Below are 26487 nucleotides of genomic sequence, written 5' to 3'. Positions count from 1 at the left end.
ACACTATCAATCTTTGTCATTTTCATGCATACAGTTCCTGATGTTGATCAGCATATACCAGTTCAGGTTTTGGAAATATAAAAAAAAAGAAAATGTATTACTCTGCCTCAACTTTTGCCAGTGTTATAGGAAATTTACATATAGCCCACATCTGGAATCGGGATCACTATTTGACATGTTTTTTCACTATTTTAATTGCCTCATTGCTTTTCTTATGAAAGAAGAAAGTGTTTTTACAGTGTGTGATTGCCATCTGTTGGACCAGTCATTTCATGATGATTAAAACAGATGGATGTGCAATTGTTACCTTACATATCAATTTCTTGAAATGACTTTTATTGGTGTAATTTAATGTATTCAGGTTTATTTAGTCATCTTAAAAATATTTGACTCGATTTGAACCACTTAATATAGATATTACCACGTGAAGCACATGTATAGGTTTCCTGACAAAACAGTTACAGAACACGAAAGACTTTACTTAAAAAAAGACGTTTAACTTAAAAATTTCTGAATGGGCGAAATTGTTAGCTTAAAACTAAAGTTCACCCAATATTGAAAATTCTCTCATCATTTACTCACCCGTATGTCATTTCAGATATGCATGACTTTCATTCTTCTGCTGAACACAAATGAAGATTTTTAGAAGAATATCTCAGCTCTGTAGTTCCATGCAATGCAAATAAATAGTGGACAGAATTGTGTAGCTCCAAAAAGCACATAAAGGCAGCATAAAAGTAATCCATACAACTGCAGTGGTTAAATCCATATGATAGGTGTGGGATCGTTCACTTGCACTTGGCTCAGGTGGTAGAGCGGATCGGCCACTAATCGCAGGATTGGTGGTTCGAATCCCGGCCCACATGACTCCACATGCCGAAGTGTCCTTGGGCAAGACACTGAACCCCAAGTTGCTCCCAATGGCAGGCTAGCACCTTGCATGGCATCTCTGCCACCATTGGTGTATGAATGTGTGTATGAATGGGTGAATGTGTCACAGTGTAAAGCGCTTTGAATACTGTTAATGTAAAAAAAATAAAAATAATTTGTTGCACTTAAATCTGTTTTGTATACTATTCTGATGATAGTGAAACTTTGTAATATGGCACTTTTTGTACCACTGTCTCCCTAAGATGATTAGCTGATGTTTTTCCTCTTTTGTAAGTCGCTTTGGATAAAAGCTTCTGCCAAATGAATAAATGTAAATATAATTGTAAAAAGGTGCTATATAAGTGCAGACCATTTACATTTACCATTGTGTTAAACAGAAGAAAGAAAGGCATCTGAGATTGCATGAGGGTGAGTAAATGATGAGAGAATTTTGGTTTTTGGGTGAACTATCCTTCTAAAGATATATTTCTACTTGATGTTACACTTAAAATTACTATTGTTGGTGTAACCAGAATATAGATTATGTCATACAGAATATTTTTGACCTGAATTAAATCAGTTCATTTAGATGTTTAGAAGCACATATTTAGGTTACCTGAAAAACACTTTTTAAGTAACAGAACCTGACTGAACAGCCTTACTGGTTTCAACGGAGTAGTCGAAAATATCAAAGAGAAACATTAATGAGGCTATAGGCAGACACAGTCACACCGTGTCCTAACTTGATGGCAAACAACATGCGATAAAAGGTATATTCTCGGTCAGAGTTAATAAGGAAGGACCTAAATACAGGATGGCAGTATAGGGCTTTTATTTATATAAGCAAATAAAATACAAATCAAAACTCTCACAAGGAGAATATACAACCAAAAACAAAACAGAAACTAGACAGACTGAAACTGGAGACAGGAAACAGACCAGAACTTGCTGACAGAGTTGCAAAACAGCAAAACAATCCAACAAAGACAGTACAACAAAGGAGAGGATATATAGGAGCTGGTAATTGGAGGCAGGTGCCGCTGGTGGCGAGCTGGGTGGAGAAACAATCAGTCTTCCTGGCAACAGAGCTGACGTTCTCCACGTGGCACCTGCAAAACACAAGAGGGAGAGAGAAAGAGAGAGAGAGAGAGATTGAGAGAGAGAGAGAGAGAGAGAGAGAGAGGGAAACACAGACACACACACCTGCACGCGACAAGACTTGACTGTCTTGACTGTGACAGACCCAGGAATGGGGAAGGGACCAGAAAGAAGTTTGGTGCAGTACGGAACTAGAATGGGGCTTATGTCAGGTAAAGAGACAGGGCAAGTGGGAACTTGGGAGAGGATGAGGGTGTTAATGAGGGTGATAAATGTAGCGTGACACTAGATGGTAACTGGGTAGTGGGAGATATCAGTGACAGCTGCTGCGCAGAGGGTGAGGTCAGATATGGCCACGGGACTGGGATCAGACTGGACACTTCGCTGGGCAGGGGTCAGACTGGAAGTAGGTGACCGCTTGGCACTGAACGGACTGAGCAACAGATTGGTAAATGGTGGCTGATGGTTGCTAGTTACTGGGCTGAGCAACAGACTGGTAGTTTGTGTCTGACAGGTGTTGATCATTGGACTGAGCAAAAGACTGGTAGCTGTTGTCTGACAGGTGCTGTTACTGGGCTGAGCAACAGACTGGTGGCTGGTGTCCAGGGCTGGACTATTAATCTGGCATACCAGGCCTTTTCCCAGTGGGCCGATCAGGGGTGGACTGACCATAGGGAGAATCGAGTGGGCCGGTGGGTCGGCCGCGAAACGGGCAGAATGGGCCACGATAAGCTAAAATGAGCTGCTGCCATATACAGAAAAGGACAGCAACTTTTGGGTCAGTAGCTATGTAAAATCTCGGCCCGATTTTTCTTCCCAGTTCAGCCCTGCTGGTGTCTGACAGGTGGCGGTCATTGGGCTGAGCAACAGAATGGTGGCTGTTGTCTGACGGGTGCTGGCCAATGGATTGAGCAAAGAGTTGGTCAGTGGCAGTTATGGACTGAACATTCGACGGTCACCGGGGGCTCGTCGAAAGCCATTAGGAACTGGACAGGCTCGTCGATGGCCTCAGGGAACTGGACGGACTCGTCGATGGCCACAGAGAACAGGACGGGCTTGTCGATGGCCTCAGGGAACTGGACGGACTCGTCGATGGCCACAGAGAACAGGACGGGCTTATCGATGGCCTCAGGAAACTGGACAGACTCGATGACCAATGGGAACTGGACATCGAGTCTGTGTTAGAGTCTCCCTTTGTATTAAGGAAAATAAATAAAGTCATATAGGGTATTATAACACTGAATGGCTGAATTTTTCATTTTTGGGTGAACTCTCACTCTAAGGAAACAAGGTTACTACTTTTCACAGTGAATTCTTCATGTGGTAACATCTAAATCAAATGAATTTATTCAAAACATATACAACATTATTTAATATGACTGAATCAACCTGACTAAATTAGGTTACACCAAATAAAGTAATTTTTAAGGGTCAAATAGGGTATTTCCTTAAGATATAGATATTTACGATAAAAACTCTGTGAAAGTTGCAGTTTACGTGTTTAATCTGCAAGCTACTGCATGAAATTGGACTTCAAACCTGATGGAATTCAGCTTCTTATGTAAAGTACACATATGAAACAGATATATGGGATCAGATGGATTAAACCATATTTAGCTTCTGCCTCCTTCTTGGTCTTTAGAGAGGAAAATAACAACATTTAGTTGCAACTTATGGTCTCTCAGTCTCAGAAACATGAAGTATTTATACTGTTTTGTAGAGGAGTGTAATCTCTGGGGCCAACTGTTTTACTCAAAGGCCTCAGAGGAGTAGCACAAGTGGTGAGGGAAGCATATCTGCAAAACCAGGGCAAGCAATTACCAAACCCACCAATCTAGTCTGTCTTCCCCTCCTCTCCCCTCCCTTTTTACTTTTCGGCATCCCCACAGAGGTTTTAATGGCTTGGTTGTGAGCCAGAAGTGTTCTTGCTGAAATGCCCTAAAGGTACAGACCAACAAAACCCTGACTGGACAAATGCAAGCCTTCTCTCAATCATGGTTAAGTCATGGTAGATCCTTTTAGACACCACAAACAAAGAATTACAGAAAAGGAATGTCTCTTTCTCTTATTGATATAGGTTTTGGAGAGAGATAATGCGGAGATAGTTCACCCATGGGTTATTGCAATAATTCTTTTTACTTATGGATGCCAAACATTTTTGACTGACAGTTCCATACACTTCCTGTTCCATATTTGCATCCAGTTCTTCATAATCCTCCTCCTCAGGGCCTTCTTGATCTGTTTAACCACCACCTCCTTTTGTCCCACTTTTTGAAGGTGGGCACATCCGGCCCGAAAACAAAAATCTTGCGGTTTGTTTTAAAATAGCTCTCACTCTGCCTTAATGTTTTGAAAGAAGTAAATGTCAATGCAGTAGCACAGCACCAGGCTCGGAGTGACATTTGGTTCATCCATACCCTGCTATTTGTGGCTTGAAACTGTTTTTCCTCTGTTAGTCACAAGAGTGGTGCTCGCTCACTGTTTCTGTAACACATGCATACTTCCATTTCATCTGGCCCCTAAAATGAACATAAACTAGACCCAGAGATAAACGCATCTTTGACTGTTATTCACTGTAACACATGTCCAGGTCCTTGTATGTTTGAAAGCACATTTGTGTATCTTTGCATTTACGACCATCTTGAAGTCTCCAGAAATTATTTAATGAAACAATTCAAGTAAAAGCAAGATGTTTGCAACAATCTATAACAGCTCTAGCTCCCGGGGGTCAGATAAAATCTTAAGTTTGGTGTTCCCTGCAGTCATAGTGTGTGTAAAGTACTGTTGGAACCTCTGCTCAAGTTTAAACTTCCAGGGTCAATAAAGGCACAGGGCGAAGGAGAGGAGACAGAAGGGAGGGGAAATAGAGGATTTGGGAGGAGGGGTGGAGGAGGAATTTTGAGGTTTGAGTACTAAACTCTCATTCCTGAGTATCTCTCAGGCAACAGACTGCAAGCAACAGTATCCACGACTGACTCCAGAACAAAATTCCAAGCAGATTTAGCTTGACAGTAGCTAAAGGTATAAAAGTATAAACTCTTAGCCAAAACATAAATATATTTTTTTCTTCCTTTCTCTCTTAACAGGACAGAATACAACCATAAATGATGATTTTGTTTGGATTTAATTAGTTTGACTTTCCACTATGTTTAATATTTAATAATTAATTTGTATTTGTATTAATAAAATACATAAATGTATTTTAAAACAAAATCAATTTAATAATATCTTATATATAAAAAATATTTTATATTAAAAATTAAAAAATATTAAAACAATAATAATATTAATAACAGCCAACAGAATTTATAAACATTTCATTATTATAATTTCAGGCCTATATGCCTACTTAACCCCTTTAAAACATATATTGTTGCCTAGTTTTAATATTTTCACATATCAAATATTGTTGTCTATTTTTGAGGTTTATGCATTTCAATTTCATAACAAAATTCCATTTAAAAAAATGTAATGTGTATTTTTTAGCTAAATTAAATTAACTGAATATTAATTAAATAAATGTTCTTTTATTTTGTTTAAGAATTCTTAATTTAATTTGATGAAATTTTGTTTGGAAATCGAAAGGCGTGAATCTTAAAATATTTTTTTTTTGGAGTGTTGCATTTGTTAGCATCTTTCAAAGGCCTTTTTTTTTTTTTTTTTTCTTTAAAGGGATATTTTGCTCATGGCTAACACAGTGATTCATAAATCATACAGACCCTTCATTTTAGATTTAGCTTTTTAAATGCAGAATTCGTGGACTGTGCCTTATCAATATTTATACAAAATGCAAATAATTTCATATTTAAGGTGATGGTGCCTAATGTGCATATGGGTCATTGGCAAATAAAATTGACCTAACTTAAATAAAAAAATATATATTTTTTTATCTCATGACAACAGAATGACCTGCATGTTGGTTAAGTACACCACCTAATTTTGATATTAATACTATTTTAAAGCAAAATTGTTTTACTACTACTTTTTAAAATAAAAATACGCAATTATTCAAACTACTAAGCAAACGTTTATTTTTTTTTCAAAAAAAAAAAAAAACAATTATTACAGACTTTTATTTATTTATGTATTTCTGTGCCCAGACGATTACACCACTTTGACATTTAAAATAAATAAATAAAAATTAAATATCAAATTTACTTTGAACTCAGAAATTGAAAACATTTTCATCCACAGCAGAGTTGAATTTAAGGAATAGTTAAGTATGCATTTGAATACATTTATAGAAAAAAAATTAGCGTCACGTCACTGACCAATATATTGAAGGTAATGGAGTAATCATTCGTGTAGGAAAAGGAAAACCTTCATCCAAACCTTTGCACTTATTCTAGACTTGTTTTTAAACTGTTTTTAAATCTGGATGCGTGGTCACCGTGTACTGCGCCCCACCGTAACAACTTTTCGTGGTATTTTCCTCTCAGTTGTGGATAGTTTCTATAGAGACGCCTCATGTTGCTGGCGTGACGATTCCTGCTCCGGTGCAAAGTAACCAATGAGCGGCGGGAGTGCGGGTGTCTGGTTACTCCCTCTCTCGGCGAGCAGGAGGGCGCATAGACGGATAGATAGATCTGAACCTAGTAAAGGGCTGGATGAGTAAATCGGATTCCCGAAGGAACCAAAGACGCGCTGCTTGTTTTCAGTTGCGTAAAATATAGAACCCATTTACGCACTACCTGACAGTTTTACGTGTAAAGGGAAAGGGACTGCTGACTTTGTTTTTAAGAGATCATGGACTTTACGGTCGAGAGAGATCTTATGAACTAAAACCTGTTGCCAGTTCGAGCCGGGCCGGTTTACCATTTCAGGTTTGCTGTGGATGTGATGCTGGTGGACAGCTTGCGCACTGGCTGGTAGTTGGAGTGAAGCTTGTGATCTGTAGGCCATTTAATTAAGAGGTACGTTTGTTTATTTGTTTATTTATTGATCTAACTGTTTACCGTCGATATGGAACTTCTTTGCAAATTTTGATGTTGCAGCTTGCATTTTTTAAAAAGTTTTTAAAGCTTTTATAGTAGTCTATATAAACCTCGCAAGTAGCTTTGCATTGCCCATGAGGCACCAAACTCTTGTTTAAGGGAAGGTGTCTGTGTGAGATCTCGGTGCAAAATGGCTATTATGCGAACTTTATTCGAGCTGAATTGATCTGATCCCTAAAACAAGGATCAGAGTGGCGTTACATATGTAACCTATGACACAAAAAGTAGCAAAGTAGTTTTAATGTTGCAGTGTTGGATGGTGGAATTAGTAGAATGTAACCGCAGGTGTTCTTTGTATCTGATGGAGGGCCTTGGTCTACTTATGGAGCTCTTTTGGATGTTTTTGTTTCTTTTCACATGCAGATTCATTGCTGGATGTCAAATCTAAAGCGTTACAGTGAAATACCTGCTGTTCATCTTAATTGCACATTATTATCTGGACTTTGTTATTGTTTTGACCCCTTGTATTTGGCGTGACCCCCACACACACACAAAACCATTCAACAATTATCATAAGTCTGGATGGACATCAGTCATTGACACCTAATACATGCCTGTTTGATGGGGGATTTAAAAGTATAGTGTTTAAAAAGAGGAAGTTTCGTGTGCTTTTACTACTAAAGGTTATGTTATTTCTCATTGGCTTTTTGACATGAAGAACCGTAGTATTATTTTAAGTACCATGGAGTACCATATTAAAAACTCCAGATGGCACACATCTCTGAGATGTCTGTTTTAGACCTTTTCACCCGAAAGGCATCGCTTTCTAATAAACATCTGCCAAACATCTTAAAAAGATTAGTTTTGCAAACATTCTAAATCATAAACATCTCAAAGACATCTGATGAATGTCTTATTGACATCTGAGAGGAATCACCTTATAGACAAATTGCAGATGAGTAAACAACCTAAATAATACATCTTCCAGATGGGTGATGTACGTGTGCTACCAGGGACCATGGAAAAAGTATATGCGAATCATTCGGAGGTGGTAAGTCATGTGATGCCTGGAAATATAAGGGAATTTTAAAATAGTGATTTCTAGGCCTCAAATAGTTGAACGATTGAAATTGGAAAAAGCTTTAAAAGTCATGGACATTTCAATATAGATTTTTTTCTCTAGTTTTCCTCAATTCTAAAATAGTCTAAAATAGTCCATAGCAACTTTTTTGTAAGGGTAAGTAAGACGTATGAGTTTGGGGAACAAGAAACTCTATCTTCAGATATAATCTGTCATACTTACATTTTCAAGAGCTCTCATTTGAGAGCTCAAACTTGTCATTTTTACTTTGTTTACATCTCATGGTGCCACTCCTAATCTAATTGCAGCCGGAACTGTCTCTTTCCAACATAAACATGAGTTGTTCTTATTAAATTATACCATGTGGTTTGCAGTCAACAGAATTTATTTTAGTAGTAGTAGATGTTCCTTTGCAATGTTTCTTGCTGACATTGAGGGTGTCTGATTCATCCAGCCATCGTTATAGGAGCTACTACAATCCCATGTTTTCATTCTCACACTGGTCTGAAGGTTTGTTTTATCCTCTGTGCTGAGCTCAATGGATCTTTTGTTCCAGGTCTCCATTGCAGCTCATGGTTATGCACCCATGCACTGCTTGCATCTGGGTTGTTCAAATCTGGCTCTGTAGTCTTGCATACCCAATCTCTCAAAGCAAAAGAGCTGATCTTGGATCAATGTTTCCTTGTCCAATCCAAGGTTATAGTTTTGTGCAAGATATGAGTTGATTCAAATTTTAAATGGAAATTCTGGCTGTTTGCAACAAACCTTGGTTGAGTAAAATGTATGTGGTGCTTGCATGTGCAAAACTTTTTTAAGGCATTGCTACACGGTTGCCAGGATGTTACTAAGGCATAGCTAGGTTGATCCGGGGGTGGTTACTGGCCCAAGTTGAAAGAGCCCTCACCATGTCTTTTATTAAATGTAAGTCCCTTCTAAATGTAATTCTTTGGGATAGGTTTTTACCTATTTTATCATTCAACCGACAAACGTTTTAAGTCTGGTTGCTTAGAAAAACAATAACACATCCCTCCTCAGCATGCTACATGATTTAAGGTGTCATTCATGTCCGTAGCCCAGGTTTAGTAGTTAGGGTTTGGGGTCTTGTAAAATACATAACCTTAATTAAGAAATGTACAAGTTTTTCTTCCATAGAGAATGATACATTTAACCCCTAACCCAAACTTAAAACTTACTTTAAAGTCTAATGCCTTACCAAAACCCTAAACCTCACCATAATTTAATAGGAAAATAACATCTGTACCACAAAGAAAACATCTATGTTTGGAACGAGATGAGGGAAGCGTATTACAAGTTGACACATCATTCATTCGAATTGCATAAGTAAAAATGGAATGAGTAACCAAATTTGTTCACTGACGTTTCCTTCCTTAAAATAAATTGTTGGATAGGAGGCTAGCTACAATTTTATGACTGTATCGTATTTCTTGGAAATCTGTTGATTGATTGGTCTCTATGGAAATCAAAGTTGTACATTTTTGAATGAGTCAAGTCATGTGATATCTTATGATTTCGCCATTGAGTTGCTATGAGACTATGTTGGCGATAGTAATAGTGAATGACCACTAAAATCAGAACTGGATGGATTTGAAATCATGCCGATAGAAGTTTTCATGCAAGGAGAGTTTCTCCAGTGAATGATGTCACCTCTGTCTCATGTGATTCCAGCTGCTGGGTATTTCTGTGTGCTAACACCTTTTGGATTAATCTAAAATACTTCTAAACATTGTTGGATTATGAGGATTACCGTCTGATTTAATAGCCGTTTGGATGGTGCATTTGACAGGTGACCATGGGTAAGGAAGTTGTGAGTGTTGGTTGGTTTGCTAATGTTACATTTGTGTAAATAATTATTCGATTTTGCTAATATTTGGGTGGACTGGGAGCTTCCATTGCGAACCCTGATGAGGTGTCACAACGATCTTGATTACTCACTGAACTTTATGTGCAGAATAAAATACGTTTAAAGTAATGTATTTTAAATATGGTGCAGTAAACTGAAAACAGCTATTGTTTAAAGTTGGCTCTTATGAATATGGAATGATCCAGAATTGTCTGCATTAAAGAAAGGCAAACAATTAATTTGACCTATATATATATATATATATATATATATATATATATATATATATTTTTTACATTTATGCTTTTGGCAGATGCTTTTATCCAAAGCGACTTACAGTGCACTTATTACAGGGACAAACCTCCCGAGCAACCTGGAGTTAAGTGCCTTGCTCAAGGTGGTGGCTGTGGGGATTGAACCAGCGACCATATATACTGTATATACATACTTTTCTGCAAAAATCAGTTTAATGTTTTTTTCAATATCGGGGCTAACGAGCCATTTGGGTTTCTTATAAATATAATAAGTAACCAACTCATTTAATGAATTGTTTGAGTAAATTACTCTATTTTGATTGAGATATTGACTTTTAGCTTAACCTGAAAATGGCCATTTTAGATTGCATAACTTTGCATAAATATAGTGTACGGGGGCATGATATTTTTAATGTCTAATAAGCTTCTTATTGTGTCGAAAAGCAGAAACGGAACTAAGTAAAATCGGTTTTGCTAATTGCTTATCAAACACTTCAACTTCCGACCACAAAATAATCTGTATTGGTCATACAAAACATTATTGGCAAATCTTAAGTCTCCATGTGATTTTACACTCTCAAAAAAGAATGTTTCCTGCTCATCCTCTTCAGCCAAAGAACTTTCTCGCTGTGTTGAGAAACAAGTTGAACAGAAGTATCAATTTTGATGGCTGCCTGGATCTAACTCCACCCTCACACCTTTGATGCTAATTCCTTTTCTCTCTAAACATGTTATTTTCTTCTGGACTGTTTCCACTGAGGAAATTCCATCTCGTCTCTACCACAGTTCACAGCGCTGTAGCTCACCAGATGTAGACAGCTCTTTAGTTAAGCTAAATTCACTCTTCTATTTGACATACTTTGCTCAACTCAGCTTTTAAATGTTTAAGCTTTGTACTTAATCTACATCTTGAAAATTGTTTCCAAAAGCAGTTTTATCTTCAGTTCTAACGACCTATTTAGATTTCTTTTCCATATCGGCGCTGATGCCTTCTCGGAAAGTGTTATGTTTTTAAACAATCTCTTGGTATATGTAAAAGCATGTCTAATATGTGCATGGAAGGCTTCAAATGTTATATAAAATGATAAGCACTCCAATGTGAGGGGCTTTTGTCCGTGCAAAAGTTGGTGGCACGATATTCAGGTGTTGTGGGGGCTATTTATTGGTGTAGTCCGTTATTGGTGTGTGTGTGTGTGTGTGTGTGTGTGTGTGTGTGTGTGTGTGTGTGTGTGTGTGTGTGAATGAGACGCAGTGTAAAGCACTTTGAATACCGCTAAGGTTAAAAAGGTGCTATATAAGTGCAGACCATTTAATAACATCTCTGATTAACGTCTTTTGCTGCTGCAAGCTGCAATATGTCTTGTTCTTCAGGTGTAACGTCTATTCATTATTATAGGCTGTTATAAAACAATCTGTTAAAAAATTTACAAAAGATTGCATAATCAAAATATAATGCATCATATTTTGTCATTATGTGAAGATTTGCTGCCCAACTCATCTGTCTGTTCTTCCTTCAGGCTACCATAGTGATCTTAGTAAGCGTGCACCAGTTTTTTAGTGCCTGTCTGAACCATCTATTTTCAAATCACGGTTGGCTTAACAGGAGATGCCATAACCATCATGTTTTTAATAAGCGTGTTAAATTGAAGTTCATTTTTGAAGACGCTGCATTCTGTTCCAATTAGCTGCACTCTGTCTAGCTGTTTGAAATGCTTGCTGTATATGCGTTGGGTCCACTGCCACACGCCGTGTGTGTGTGTGTCCTAGTGTTCGCTCCTTTGGAAAAGCCACGATGCTCCATATTGTTGTTGCTGTTATGATACGTGAAGTGTTCCATTGAACTCGGAGAGTCAGAATTTCCACATTTCAACTGGGAAAAGTGCAACGTAATGATACATTATGTCAGACTTTTAACATTGAAACTCATGTGGGAATCTTCAACTCCCATTTTGTCGAGATTCAGGTGTGTGTTATGGCACCCAGAGCAGGGAGATTTACAGTCTGAGACAAACATTCACTTTTAGTTAATAATAGTATCCAATAATGAGTCAAAGTTCTTACATGAAATGATAATTAAACATGTTTAGCAAACGTTTTGCAAACACAGGAGTTCAAAACATGGTTAATTTCACTCTCTGTTGATTATCATAATGATAGCATTGCAGCGATGTATAGGTTTGGTTGCTATGAGATATCTCTGACAATCAATGTACCCCTCAAAACCACAACCACAATTTCAAAATTAAAAATAAGCTCCCTCTTTGAGACGTGTGTTCAGTTGACAGGTAATTGTCACTGAATTTCAAATTGATTGAAAAGTCACATCATGCATGATCACCATCGATCATCGATTTCATGGTCGATCACTGCTGCCATGTCCAAGTACCCGAGGACTTGTGCCCATGCCTAGTACCTATATATTACGTCCCTTTCTCAATGTAAGTCTATGGGATGTTTTCGGCTATTTTATCGTGTGCCATTGGGAACAAAACAAAAGCAGTTTTTCAAGCCACTTTATTTACACCCAGAGATATATATTGTTAAATTAGGGAATTTGTTTTATGATTTTTTTTTTTTTGGGCTGAGAGTCTCAGAATTTTTAAAATTTGAAATAATTTCTTTACAATTATACCAAAAGCTTGACCCTCATTTTTTATTTTTTTTTATTTATTTTGTCAAGATATAAGCTTTTAATTTTGGGTATGCAACTGAAACAGGGAATCTTTAAAAACACCCTCAGAGCTTAAAGGGTTAAAATGCTCACTTACATTTAGCAGATATGCCATAACACAAATGAGATATATTTTTTTTTTCTAGAAGTGGAAAAAAGGTGTTCAAAGCAATTAAAACCTTTAGACGAGATCTCATATACACCGATCAGCCACAACATTAAAACCACCTGCCTCCCCCTCGTGCCACCAAAACAGCTCCAACCCACATCTCAGAATAGCATTCTCAGATGCTAGTCTTCTCACCAATATTGTACAGGGTGATTATCTGAGTTACCATAAAACTTGTCAGTTCAAACCAGTCTGGCCATTCTCCATTGACCTCTTTCATCAACAAAGTGGTTCCATCTGCATTACTGCCCCTCACTGGATGTTTTTGTTTTGGTACCATTCGGAGTAAATTCTAGAGACCGCTGTGTGAAAATCCCAGGAGATCAGCAGTTACAGAAATACTCAAACCAGCCCATCTGGCAACAACAATCATCCATGCAATTATCTAATCAGCAAATCGTGTGGCAGCAGTGCAGGGCATAAAATCATGCAGATACAGGTCAGGAGCTTTAATTAATGTTCACATCAACCATCAGAATGGAGAAAAATGTGATCTCAATGATTGGGAGCGTGGCATGATTGTTGGAGCCACATCTATGGCAAGTGCTACAGGAAGTGTTGGGTAAAATGTCACTGGAGTATCCGGACATACTGACAGCTAGAATGCCAAGGATCTGCAAAGCTGTCATTGCTGCATGTGCAGGATTTTTTGATGAGAACTCTTTGAAGTAGTTTAAGAAGTACGGAACATTTGTTTTCATAATGTCATTTTTCACATTATTAATGTCCCAACTATAAATTGTGATCAGTTGAATGTCACTTTGGTGAATAAAAGTACCAATATCTTTCCATAAGAGTCTGCACATAATTCCAAACAAAAGTTTTGTAATGTTGTCATTTAGAATATTTATTTGCAGAAAATGACAACTGGTCAAAATAAAATCAGACCTTGAATAATGCAAAGAAATCAAGTACATATTAATTTATAAACAAAACAATACTAATCTTTTAACTTAGGAAGAGTTCAGAAGTCAATATTGAAATAACCCTGATTTTCAATGTGTCTTTGCATGCTCTCTGCCAGTCTTTCACATTGCTGTTCACATGATTTTATGCCACTCATGGCGCAAAAATTCAAGCAGCTCTGCTTTGTTTGATGGCTTGTGGCCATCCATCTTCCTATTGATCTCATTCCAGAGGTTTTCAATGGGGTTCAGGTCTGGAGATTGGGCTGGCCATGACAGGGTCTTGATCCGGTGGTTCTCCATCCACACCTTGATTGACCTAGCTGTGTGGCATGGAGCATTGTCCTGCTGGAAAACCCAATCCTCAGAGTTGGGCAACATTGTCAGAGCAGAAGGAAGCAAGTTTTCTTCAAGTATATCCTGGTATGTGGCTTGATTCATGCCTCCTTCACAAAGACGAATCTGCCAGATTCCAGTCTTGCTGAAGGTCTCCCAGATCATCACAGATCCTCCACTTGGTCGTCTAGACCTGGAGAGGCCTACAAGCCACAGTGTCTCGCACCCACTGTGAAATTTGATAGAGGATCAGTGATGATCTGGGGGTGCTTCAGGAATATGTATCAACCAGCCCTAGTGGAGATCCAGAAGGAGAGATGACATTTGGCATTGTCCAGTCCTGTTCCTAATAGCAACAGTGTTATTACTAGAAATGGGATGAAGTTAACTATCTTAAAAGCCAGGGACAAGCATAGAAACAATAGATTCGCAATGGAACAGACAGTCATGATTAACTTCAGTAAAGTGACAGAAAAATAAAAAAATAAAAACAGAGGCCTGCCTTTCAGCTAAGTAGTGACTCATAATGGGCAAAAAGGAGTTTACATTGTAGAAATGTGTTTTGTTTTCGCTACCAAATATATGCAGTGATTCATCATCATGCAGTAATGTGGTTCTTCCAGTCCCATGTGTTACTGTCCCATATCCTGCAAACTGAAGCCTATCCGTCTCTGCCTTAGAAGAGCATGTTATGTGTTGTTAGGGTTTATGTTGCAGCTGAAGTGGTATAGATGGGATGATTTTATGCTGTTGTTGTAAACTTTCATGGTGTCCTATTATGAGGAATCTCATTTTCATTGATTTACTTTTTTTCATTAGAGTAGACTTCAATGTATACTATACAAATACATTGTACTGCAGCACCTCTCATTATTACCTCCTTATGATGAATCACTTCAGTTGTATTCCTCGTTTGTAAGTCCCTTTGAAGAACATGTCTAAATAAATCTGTAAACATACTGTAAGTTTCAGAACACAAAACTTCCACCCCAGTCCAAAAAGGCCACCTTTACAAACAATCTGCTTGTTCTAAGCTTTCTCTGCCCTCTGACATCAGACAGATTTACCTGTCAATGATGCCTATATGGTGATCAGAAACTTGACCCACCAATCACAATACGGATGATAGATATCATTATTCCTAACTCAAGAACTAAACATAACAGTACAATTTTTTAGAGTTTGTCAACTGTATCAAATATCTTGACTCTATAGGTCCATACGATGCAAGTGAATGGTGACCAGATCTTTGAAGGTTCAAAAAGCAAAGACAGCATAAATGTAAACCATATGACTCAGGTGGTACAATCCATATCTTCAGAAGCAATATGATAGGTATGGGTGAGAAACAGATCAATAGTCCTTTACAGTAAATTATCCGCCCTGACCAGTAGGTGGCAATATGCACGAGTAATGTGAATTGGCAAAAACAAAAGAAGTGTGTGAAAGTGGAGATTTATAGTAAAATATGACTTATATTGATCTGTTGTTAATTTAGAAAATGAAAATTTTTGTAATGTACCAAATTAGAAGGTTCCCTGTATAATTTACAGCATTGGCTAAGAGAACATTTCTTTCTTATGTAACAAAATGGACATATAACTGAAATGAACCAAAATCAATCCAAATCTAATCAAATTGTTTCGCAATCCAAATTGAATCAAGAGCTTGTCATTCGGAAATGAATCAAATTGGGAAATCTGTATCGAAATCCAGCCCTATCCACTTATTTCCTGAATGCGGAAGTCATCGACAATTCATAACAGGAGCCTGTTTTTGCTTTCAAAAGTGTTCTCTAGTGTTTTACTTTCATCTGTGTGTTTTTTTTTGGTGGATAATGTGATGTTTAGTGCTTTCGATTTGTAAATATTGCCCAAAAAACAAACAAATCGTGATGACCGTCTATTGACAGTGCCTCAACCTTCGACATTTAAGGAGTGGGTAGATGACATGAAGCGATGCCCCGAGTTTAGTTACTTTGATAAAATGTACTACTTTGTGTTGTTATGACTGCCAAAAACTGCCCAAGTTGAGCCTGAACTCATTTTTACTCCAACTTATAATGGTGGTGGTTCTCCATCTAGATTGCTCATTTTGGTAGTTTTACATTGCTTCTTATGGAGACCAGAACCAGAAAACATTCCAGCAGTAATCAGAATCATTTCGTCGCCCAGTGGTTGGTCAGGAAAACTATGCATAAATCATGTCTGTTTTTTGCACAAAAACTTTACTTACATTGTAATTGGAACTAAATTACATAATAAACAAATGCACTGAATGACCGCTTTAAGTTGAGGAAGCACCATTGCCTTGTAAAAAGATCCTGTTTTATGTCATGCAAGTTTTTTTAGGTCTCTAACTATGATCTGTTTTTGGAAATTGTGTGTTTGAGGCATTCCAGGCTCTCAAGTTTTCCTAATTTTAACACAGAGAGAGAGAGAGTTCAGAATAGGACTCTGGGAGTTTGGAGTGTTTCTATGCTTTCTCCTGGCAAAAGCATCTTCAGAAAGATTTTCTTGCTGGCACTGTGCATTTTTTAGAATTACAGATGATTTAACCAGGTCCAACCACAGATTAATGCTATGAGAAATTTCAACAACCTCTCTATCGGAATTTGGTTGGAAACTTTTACCCCTGTGCTGATTTTTGTGTTTGATTGCTTCTATACTTTTATCCCTGAATCTGTGTTCTGCCAAGTTCTGCAACCAAATGGAAAATACTGTATCAAATGATGACTCCAGCCTCAGGCATTTATGGGGAAAACAGAGCGCTTGTATTGTTAGAAAAATATTTAAAACAAGCACTGTTCAAGTATCCCTTTTACCCTTTCTCTCTATTTGTTTGAGCACTTCCGAAGTCACAGTCATACTTTTGAGGTTGTGTAACACCAGAATGTTTCTTTTGGGTAAAGAGTAAACACCCTGGCGTAGGGAGTGAAACGGATATTGCGTTTCATGGATTAGTCTTTTTTTAAATTCTAGCAACTCTGACTAGGAAAAGCCTGACCACACTCTTTGTTTTTGTTTCTCCATCTCACTCTGTACTGGGGGAATAACATAGGCCAAACCTGCCCATTGCTTTTCATGGGCTTAAAGTTTCATCTCACACTTATTACTGCTGACTAGAGAAGAAAAAAAAACATAATAATAATATATATATATATATATATATATATATATATATATATATATATATATATATATATATAGGTTGTGCCGATGGATCGATATCATCTTCCATCGTGATGGCTGACCAACATCACGATGTAGAGCCACCATCGTGATGCCACGCCCTTTTGCGAGTCTTGCTAGTGTGACTCACTAATCCTAGTCTCTTCTATAGTTAACCTAAAAACTTTGCAGGGATTGCTCTGTAAATTAAATTGAGAATATAACTAATGCATATATGCTATTTTAAATACTGTAGTATATGCCAGAGACGTGACGTGTTAGTCTGTGAAAATACCGTGTCAGGCAGGCTACACAAATATTGATCTTGACATTGTTAGCTTCTTGTCTTTTTTACATGTCTTACACTGTACATTTAGATTAAAATATTTTATGTTGTAGGCTACAAGAAAATAGCCTTTATTAATTAATTATTAGTAGTTGTAGTGTCTCAGAAAATCTTGCTCATTCTCACAGCTCTACACTGAAGCGGCAGATAAACCCAGACCAGCGAACGTCAAATAACTTTTGTCTGGTTAATACTTTTAAAGAAAAATTTCCTTGGCCATAAATCCATAATGTCAAATCAAATGAAAGAAACAAGTTGAATATGAATAACACACATTTATTAAAACATAAAGAACAAGAAAACGGGAACGACACTCAGACCGAAACTCGGCATTATCATTTCACTTATAATTAGCAGCACAATTAACTTCAGCACAGGCTACAAAATAAATTATGTTATTGAAATATTGTAAAGTGGTCATATGAACTACACAAATGAACGTTTAAAAAATAATATGCAAAATCGAATAGCTCCGCAACAAATGGCGAAAAATGCGTAAAGAACTCTAATATCTTTCACCATAGACCATGTTTAAATTTCGATGTTTCTGGCCAGAAATACCAACATATTCACTTTATCTGGTTTTAATAAGCTGCGGATTGGAGTAACTACACTACCCGCTGTGCTGAAGACCCACTCTGATGGAGTACTGGTAGCACATATGCACAGATATTTCCGTGCTAATCTTGCCATGAACGGAAACCTTTTGTCGTTCGTTTTCCACCAAGTCAGCGGGTCCTCTTCCCCATCAATGGCCATTTCCTGCAGGTACATGGTCATTTCTGCCTCGACCTTTTGCTCATCAGTGAGCGTAGCTGTGGCTGCTCTCTTCGCAAGAAGGCTGCCCAAAGACGACTTTTTTTTCTTAGGCGCAATATATTAAAAACCCGGATGAGTAGGCTACTAATTAGTTGGGCTAGTAAAATAACGAAATTATAGTTTTTGAGTAGAAAAAAAATATCTATGTAAAGAGATATATTAAAATAAAAAGTGCTTAAAAGTGCACAACTCTTCTTAAGTGGAAGAAATATTTTTCCCCCTTACGTGCAACCTATTGGAAAGCGTGGATGAGTCAGTTGGGATAGTAAAATAACGAAATGATAGTTTTTAAGTGGAAAATAGTGTTTATGTAAAGAGATATATTAAAATAAAAAGTGCACAACTCTTTAAGTGAAAGCTAAAAAAAAAATGCTTCACGTGTCGTGCAACCTACTGATAAAGCGCCGACGAGTCATTAGTTGGGTTAGTAAAATAACGAAATTATAATTTGTCATCTAATTTTTGAAAATTATATGAAATTATATAACCGCCCCGCCCCACCCCACCGACGATATCATTGTCCATCGCGATGTTTTACTGTCAACATCGTCAACTGCCAATTTAGGGGACATCGCCCAACCCTAATATATATATATATATATATATTAGTAGTGCAATTAATTAAAATCAAGCAGATACGGGTCAGGAGCTTTAGTTAATGTTCACATCAACCATCAGAATGGGAAAATGGGTTATCTCAGTTATTTGGACCGTGGCATGATTGTTGGTGCCAGATGGGCTGGTTTGAGTATTTCTGTAACTGCTGATCTCCTGGGATTTTCACATACAACAGTCTCTAGAATTTACTCTGAATTGTGCCAAAAACAAAAAGGCATCTAGTCAGGGGCAGTTCTGATGACGGAAATGCCTTGTTGATGAGAGAGGTCAAAAAGAGAATGGCCAGACAGGTTCTTTCAGCTGCAGGGAGTTTTAGTGGGTATTCAATTCAGTTTTCAGGACAAGCTCCATCCATGTTTCCTCATCTAGGGCTGGACAAGTCACCTGCCCAATCAGCCCAGTCCAATGTCTTTTTTAGACTGTTCTCATCTGCAATTTCCTTTGCTATGCCACCGTGCAAAGATTTTGTGCCCTCATGGTCTAGTGCGCCTAAGCAGCGGTCAAAGGCAGCTTGAATGCTTGCATCTATGGCTGAAGCAGATTCCATCGTGGTGGCCTTTGCTCCAGAAATAGAGCAGCCTGTCGCAGCCCTGGTGGCGTCACCTGTCGAGGCCCTATGGAACAATGTGTGATGCCCCAGTGCCCAGTGTGGTCGCACAGACTCGCTGCTGAAAAAGGCGTACAAATCTGCTGCCTATATAACCTGCGCTGAGAATATGAGTCAATTGTGGTTTGCAAGGTCAGAGACATCCAGCCTGTTAAGGCAGGATGTGCTGCCTCACCAGTGTCTGAACTGCCTACCTTTTACATTTCCTCCTGTTCCACTGTTGTGGGAGACATTACACAGGATCTCCCTGTGCTACCAACGATTACCAGCCAGGCCTTGGTTTCCCATACTTCTGAGACTATTGGTGGGCAGACCGTGGCAAATTCTGCTCTGGGAGGATCTGCTATCGCAGATGGATGGCAGTGTTTGGCACTCGGAACCAGCTCGTCGGCAGCTTTGGGTTTGGCCTCTGGGTCCAATCCTCTTCTAACTGATTGTGAACCTGCTGTTGTTCATACTATTGCTAGGGCTGCATCCCTATTTTTTTCTATTCATGATGCAGGGATCATGAGTTGGATGTAGGTCTGGGATAAACGATTATTTTTTAAATGATTAATCTAGCGATTATTTTTTCGATGCATCGATTAATCTAACGATTCATTTTTTCAGTCCGATTTGATTTCGATTCGATTAATCGACTTAGACAACACCGTAATACCGGTTTCATCGGGGTGGGGTGTATAAAATGTAAAAAAAACATTTGCCGGAGTTTGATTGACTGGCGATCTGATCGATCAATCATAATACGCCATTTTTGTCCGACAAAGTAGTCAGGAGAGAGAAGATTAACGCCGGTGGATTTGAATTTGAATAATGGATTGTAGGCTACTGTACTGACATCTTTCCCGGTTAAAACAACAGTCCTTCTGATGTAGGCTACATTCATGTTTAGCCTATTTGATGCTATAAATTAACCAAGGAAAAGATGATCGGTTCACGAGCAGCTTTAACTGAGGCAATCTGTCACGACACATTAAAGAGCCACAAAATAGTAGGCCTATTTATGGTTTAATTTTCTTTGAATGACCAAATTTGAAAGTTGAGACTTTATTAAATGTTACCTGCTTGGTCATGTCTGTCAGCGCGTTGTCAGTGTCCTCTATGTATTTTTCACGACATTCATAGCTATAAGCGCATTATTAATAGCTATAAGGGAGTTGAAAAAAAACTTACGGTGCTCTGTCACCTGCAGCTGCAACCGGGTGGCACCTCCTTAAGGTGCTGGTGCATTGCCGTGGTGCTAGAATGGAAGGCCATCTCCATTTTGCAAAGACGACATATCACGGAATTGTTTCCTTTTAAATTAAAGAATTCCCATACTTTAGAGGAACGAGTGCATGCCGCCTTGCACTTCTGATAGTCTGAGGAGCCACTCGTGTTAGTCACCGGCGCCGCCATCTTTGTTTTGGGTCCGATGAGTCGACGCGCATATTTTGCGTCGACGTATTTTTTGCGTCGACGTCATTGATGACGTTGACGCGTTGTCCCAGCCCTAGTTGGATGCTACACACTCCGTTTTCAAGTTTTCGTTTTTTTGCAACATATTTTGGATGCAGGCAAGGCAGCTTCTACATTAATGGTATATGTTGCAGCCATTTCTGCATATCATGTACCAGTTAATGGTTCTTCTCTTGGTTCCCATAATCTTGTTTGTAGTTTTTTTTTAAAGCGTGTGAGATGTTTAAGGCCAGCCTGCAATCCCCATTTTCCTGTGTGGGATTTACCACTTGTGTTTGACTTTCTCTTTTTGCCACCATTCAAACCTTTGCAGACAGCTGACTTTAAGTGGATATCTTTGAAAATTGCCTTGCTGTTGGCCATTGCTTTCACTAAGTGAGTCAGGGAGTTACATGCATTGTCTGTTAGTGAGTTATGCATGCGTTGGTTGGCTGATGATTCTGGCATTGTCCTCAGTTTGTGGATCAATCCATTAATCTGGCTGCATTTCAGTGTTCGTCCCTATCAGATGGGTCAAGGAATCACCTCTTGTGTCCTGTGCAAGCCATGAGGTGTTAGGTGGATGCTACCCTTTCACTTAGACAAACAGATCAGCTTTTTGTATGCTATGGTGGTGTCCGGAAGGGTGCTGCGGTTGAGATTGTAAATCACTTTGGATTGTGGAGGTGATCACCCTGACATACAAGAAAGCCCAAAAGCCCCTGCCAGGAAGTATTTCTTGTCATTTTACTTGGGCTGTATCTTAGGCTGCATTTAGAGGAGTCTCCATAGCAGATATCTGTGCAGATGCTACCTGCGCTTCTCCATGTACCTTTGCTCGCTTCTACAAGGTCATTGATGCTACCCCTCATGCTGTGAGTTAAGCGGTTCTTCAGGGACAGCCTTGACTGTTTTTCAGGTGGGTGGCATTCCTCATGACAATGTTGGTAGTAGTCATCCACTAGTGCTTGATGACCGCCAGAGTTATTTGTCAATAATGCATGATAAAGACGTACCGAAGCTGAACGCTGAGCTAATGAAGCTATTATCTTCGAGTCTCAGCCTACGTCTCTATGTGACTTTGTTGGTATATTCTCTTGACCTATCTAGCTGGTGCTGTGATAATCCACTAGTGCTTGAGCACCACCTCTGGTGGTCATATATATATATATATATATATATATATATATATATATATATATATACTGGCAGCTAAAAGTTTGGAATAATGTACAGATTTTGCTGTTTCGGAAGGAAATTTATTTCACCAAAGTGGCATTCAGCTATCACAAAGTATAGTCAGGACATTACTGATATAAAAATCAGCACCATCACTATTTGAAAAAAGTATTTTTTATCAAATCTTGTCAGACCCCATTTCCAGCAGCCATTACTCCAACACCTTATCCTTGAATAATCATGCTAATTGCTAATTTGGTACTAGAAAATCATTTGCCATTATGTTTGGTTTGTTAAATGAAGCTTAATATCATCTTTGTGTTTGTTTTTGAGTTGCCACAGTATACAATAGACTGGCAAGCCTTAAGGTCAATATTAGGTCAAAAATGGAGTCTAGAAAATCAACAGTCAATCATTTGTTTGAGGAATGAAGACTATACAATGCTTGAAGATTTCATACAAAGGTGTACGCTACAGTCTTCAAAGACAAAGGACAACTGGCTCTAACATGGACAGAAAGAGATGTGGAAGGCCAGATGTACAACTAAACAAGAGGATAAGTACATCAGAGTCTCTAGTTTGAGAAATAGATGCAGCACATGTCCACAGCTGACAGCTTCATTGAATTCTACCCGCTCAACACCAGTTTCATGAACAACAGTAAAGTGAAGACTCGGGGGTGCAGCCTTATGGGAAGAATTGCGAAGAAAAAGCCACTTTTGAAACAGAAACCAAAAAGAAAATGTTAGAGTGGGCAAAGAAACACAGACATTGGGCAACAGATAATTGGAAAATAGTGTTATGGATCTGAACCCAGGATCTGAACCCAGGATCTGAACCCAGGGATCAGCTGGCCTGTAAGGTGTGTGAAAAGTGCCCAACAAGACAGCCATGTCTATGGCATATGCTAAAGTATGCGTGGGGTGACATGTCACTTGAGTATTTGGACAAACTGGGTCAAATTTGAATGGTAATTTATTACGTTATTAATGTCCTTGACTATACATTGTGATCATTTGAATGCCACTTTGGTATTCTGTACATTATTCCAAACTTTTGTGTGTGTGTGTGTGTGTGTGTGTGTGTGTGTGTGTGTGTGTGTGTATAAATATATAATTTTTTTATTATTTATTTTAATTTCTAAGCCTCGTCTATATATGGAGTAGTAAACTAAGCAGCAAAAATAGATCATTAAGAAATCGTCATATGTTGACGTCACAACCACGAGTGCCTAAAAATATAACATCCATGTTTACATAGCAATGGCTATCAGTCTTCGTCAACTTGGCTTGAGTATTGTTATTAGATCACATGCAAAGAGGTCACAGCAGAGGTTATTTACACATTATGAAGGGACAGCAGCAAAAAGTATCCTGTCTAATTCTAAGAGTATGAGAGAGGGTGGAATATCAGTAAAACTAAATTTTGATAGAAGAACGCTCACTAATACTATAAGTGGATGCCAGAGACAAAAAAACTAAGCAAAAGTTTAGAAAATATCCTTTTTATGGGCATTTTACATGCCTGGGTGTTACAGAACATGAAGGGGTGTTGAATTTTTTTGTCTTTTTGGTTAGTTGGTTGGTTGGTTGGTTCTCTAAAACTAAAAACAATCTTTTCTTCCTTCTCTTGAAACTACATTTTAACCAGAGATACAGAGATACAGGTTATCCTTGCATTGATTACATGCCACTCAACCCAACATTCCTCTGCAATCTCAAGCATTCTACTGTTGGTTGATGTTTTTACAATGTTCTGGCAAAAAAAAGCAAAAAAAAAAGGACAGATGTTACATACTGTAATAAACGGGCACAATGCAACTATCCTACACTGGGTGTGTTTGTAGGCGAGTTCTCATCTGGATTTTTAAATGGGTAATTCATGGATAATATCCGTATTTACTCGTGTGAGAGTGAGTAAATGATGACCGATTTCAAATTTTTATTGAACTGTCACTTTAAGGAAGGTGTAGACAATGGAATACTAGCTTACTGAGTATATACTGCATAAAAATATATATATATATATACAGTATATTTAACAATTGCATGTGAAACAGTTTGTATTATGTAACAACAAATAATTGCAAACTGCATTATGCAACATCGATACATGACCTAATTAGGCTGCATGTGTAATTCAGCAAGTGGCACCAAGTCATAATCTAAAAAATAAATATAATATATATATATATATATATATATATATATATATATATATATATATATATATATATATATATTATAAATTACATTTTGTGTAAACATGGCTTAACATTTGTTATTCTAATCAAATAAGAGAAAAATAAATCAGAAAAGTGATAAAACAGCTTATATATGTTGCTCTATGTTCATTTGTCACAATGGAGATGTCAGGTCGAGCACATTGCTTAGTGGGTAACAATATTCCATGCAGTGTGTTCTGTTATTCAGTAAATGTACATTATACTGCACACAATGAACTACACACTAATTAGCAGGTAGAATGCCATTCCCATATTCTTACACTTGCTCTCTCCTGATCAGTGGCTGAATGTACCAGTGGGAATGACCTAGTGCTCCACAGCACCCTGAAAGATGGGGGGGGGGGGCATTCCACTCAGAGGCTGTTTCGAATAACAAAAGTCGAGGAAAGCAATCTGCATACCACAGCTCCCCACACTACAGCTTACGAGGCATACAGGAGGGGTCTGGGAAACTTTCCTCCCCTCATATCCCTCTTTCAGAGAGTTTCACGTCCCCAATGTGAATTCCTGCATAAATATGTGCTCATTTGTGGTGCCTTTTGTCTCTAATGTGGAATGCCCACTCTAATGGTTTGTGAGTATCTTAGATGGAAGGTGAATGCCAGGTTTTCTTTCTTTTTCGGGGCAGTTTTGATGGGGTTTAGAGGTTTTTATGTTCTGTGGAAATTTTGCTCAACTAATCTCTGCTTTTAAATGCTAAAAGCATCCCCTCACCTTAATCACAGAATGGGGTTTGTGACCACATGGTGCATTTTATCTATTTTGCGTTTATGTACAGTTGCATTTTTGGTTTGCTTGTTTAGGAGCTGTGGTGCAGTGGCTAGTGCATTTGCTCTAGACATGTTGAGCTGTAGCGCTCATGCAGGCATCTCAGGTTTGATTCCAGCTTGCAAAATGTCCCAATTCCATTCCCTGAATCCACTAGTGAAAATGTTAAATTAATGCAACATTTTGCATCATACACCGATATGTGCTGATACCAATATCTGATTGTGTAGAACAACTTCTGCCAAAATCAATAGTTTGGTTGTGCTGTTTTCTTTATGCTACTTTGTTTCAATTCACTGATAATTTCTTTCCAAGTTGTGGAATTTTTTTTATGATGATCACTTTAATCTCTACATCTCTACTTGTCTTCCAAGTGTCCGAGTAACTGCTCTAAGCTAAAAACTAAACACTGAAACCTAAATCACATGATTAACTCTCATTGAAATGAACCTGCATTAACTGAATTCTGAATGATGAAGCCTTTAATTTTTTTAGCTGAATTCCTAACAATAAAGAGGAAAAAATATTATCTTTTAAAAATACCTCTAAATGACATTCACTGAATTAAAGGGGAAAAATACTTTTTATAAGTTTAAGTCAGTAAATAAATCACTGAAAACAATTATATTGTTATCAAGTGTTTTTGTCTTGTTTTCCATTTAAAATTGTCTAAAAATCCTTAAAACAAGATAAATTTACTTGAGAAGCAACATATAAGATATTTAGACTTGCTTTAAGAGAATGTATCTTAAATATACAGCAAGTGTAGTTTGTATGTACGTGTAATAAGTCGTGAGCCATCGCCTTATAATCTATCCGCAGCAAGTGCCCGTTCGAGGGACGAGCATCCCCGCGACAGAGTGTGTATCAGCCGGGTGGAATTTCAACCCCTCCCCCTAGATCGGGACATTCACGCAACTCCTAGAAGAGGTGCTGACGCACAGAGAAATGCCAGTTTCTAGAGTTTGTAGTTAACTACATGACCTGTTTCTGTATTATTTGAACTTTAATAAATCTATAACGCATTAAAACTGCATTTAATATGTAACACCGGGTTGTTTCCTTTAATGAGCTCCGACTCCACTTATTCCACAACGAGAGTGCTTCTGTGTTTACTTA

General features: G+C 38.0%; 1 protein-coding gene across 7 annotated transcripts in view; it reads left to right on the top strand.

The window, feature by feature from the left end:
• Positions 1-6556: 6556 nt before the first annotated feature.
• Positions 6557-26487, top strand: part of ptpn13 (protein tyrosine phosphatase non-receptor type 13) — a 110198-nt gene continuing 90267 nt past the window's right edge. For all 7 annotated transcript variants that reach the window (XM_052103888.1, XM_052103886.1, XM_052103887.1 and 4 more), the window contains exon 1: positions 6557-6881. The gene's annotated coding sequence lies outside the window, so the exon portion shown is untranslated. The remainder of the gene's footprint in view (positions 6882-26487) is intronic.

The sequence above is a fragment of the Xyrauchen texanus genome, chromosome 34, assembly GCF_025860055.1.
Source record: "Xyrauchen texanus isolate HMW12.3.18 chromosome 34, RBS_HiC_50CHRs, whole genome shotgun sequence".
In the NCBI taxonomy this organism is placed as follows: Eukaryota; Metazoa; Chordata; class Actinopteri; order Cypriniformes; family Catostomidae; genus Xyrauchen; species Xyrauchen texanus.
This window is presented reverse-complemented; position numbering and strand designations above follow the sequence as displayed.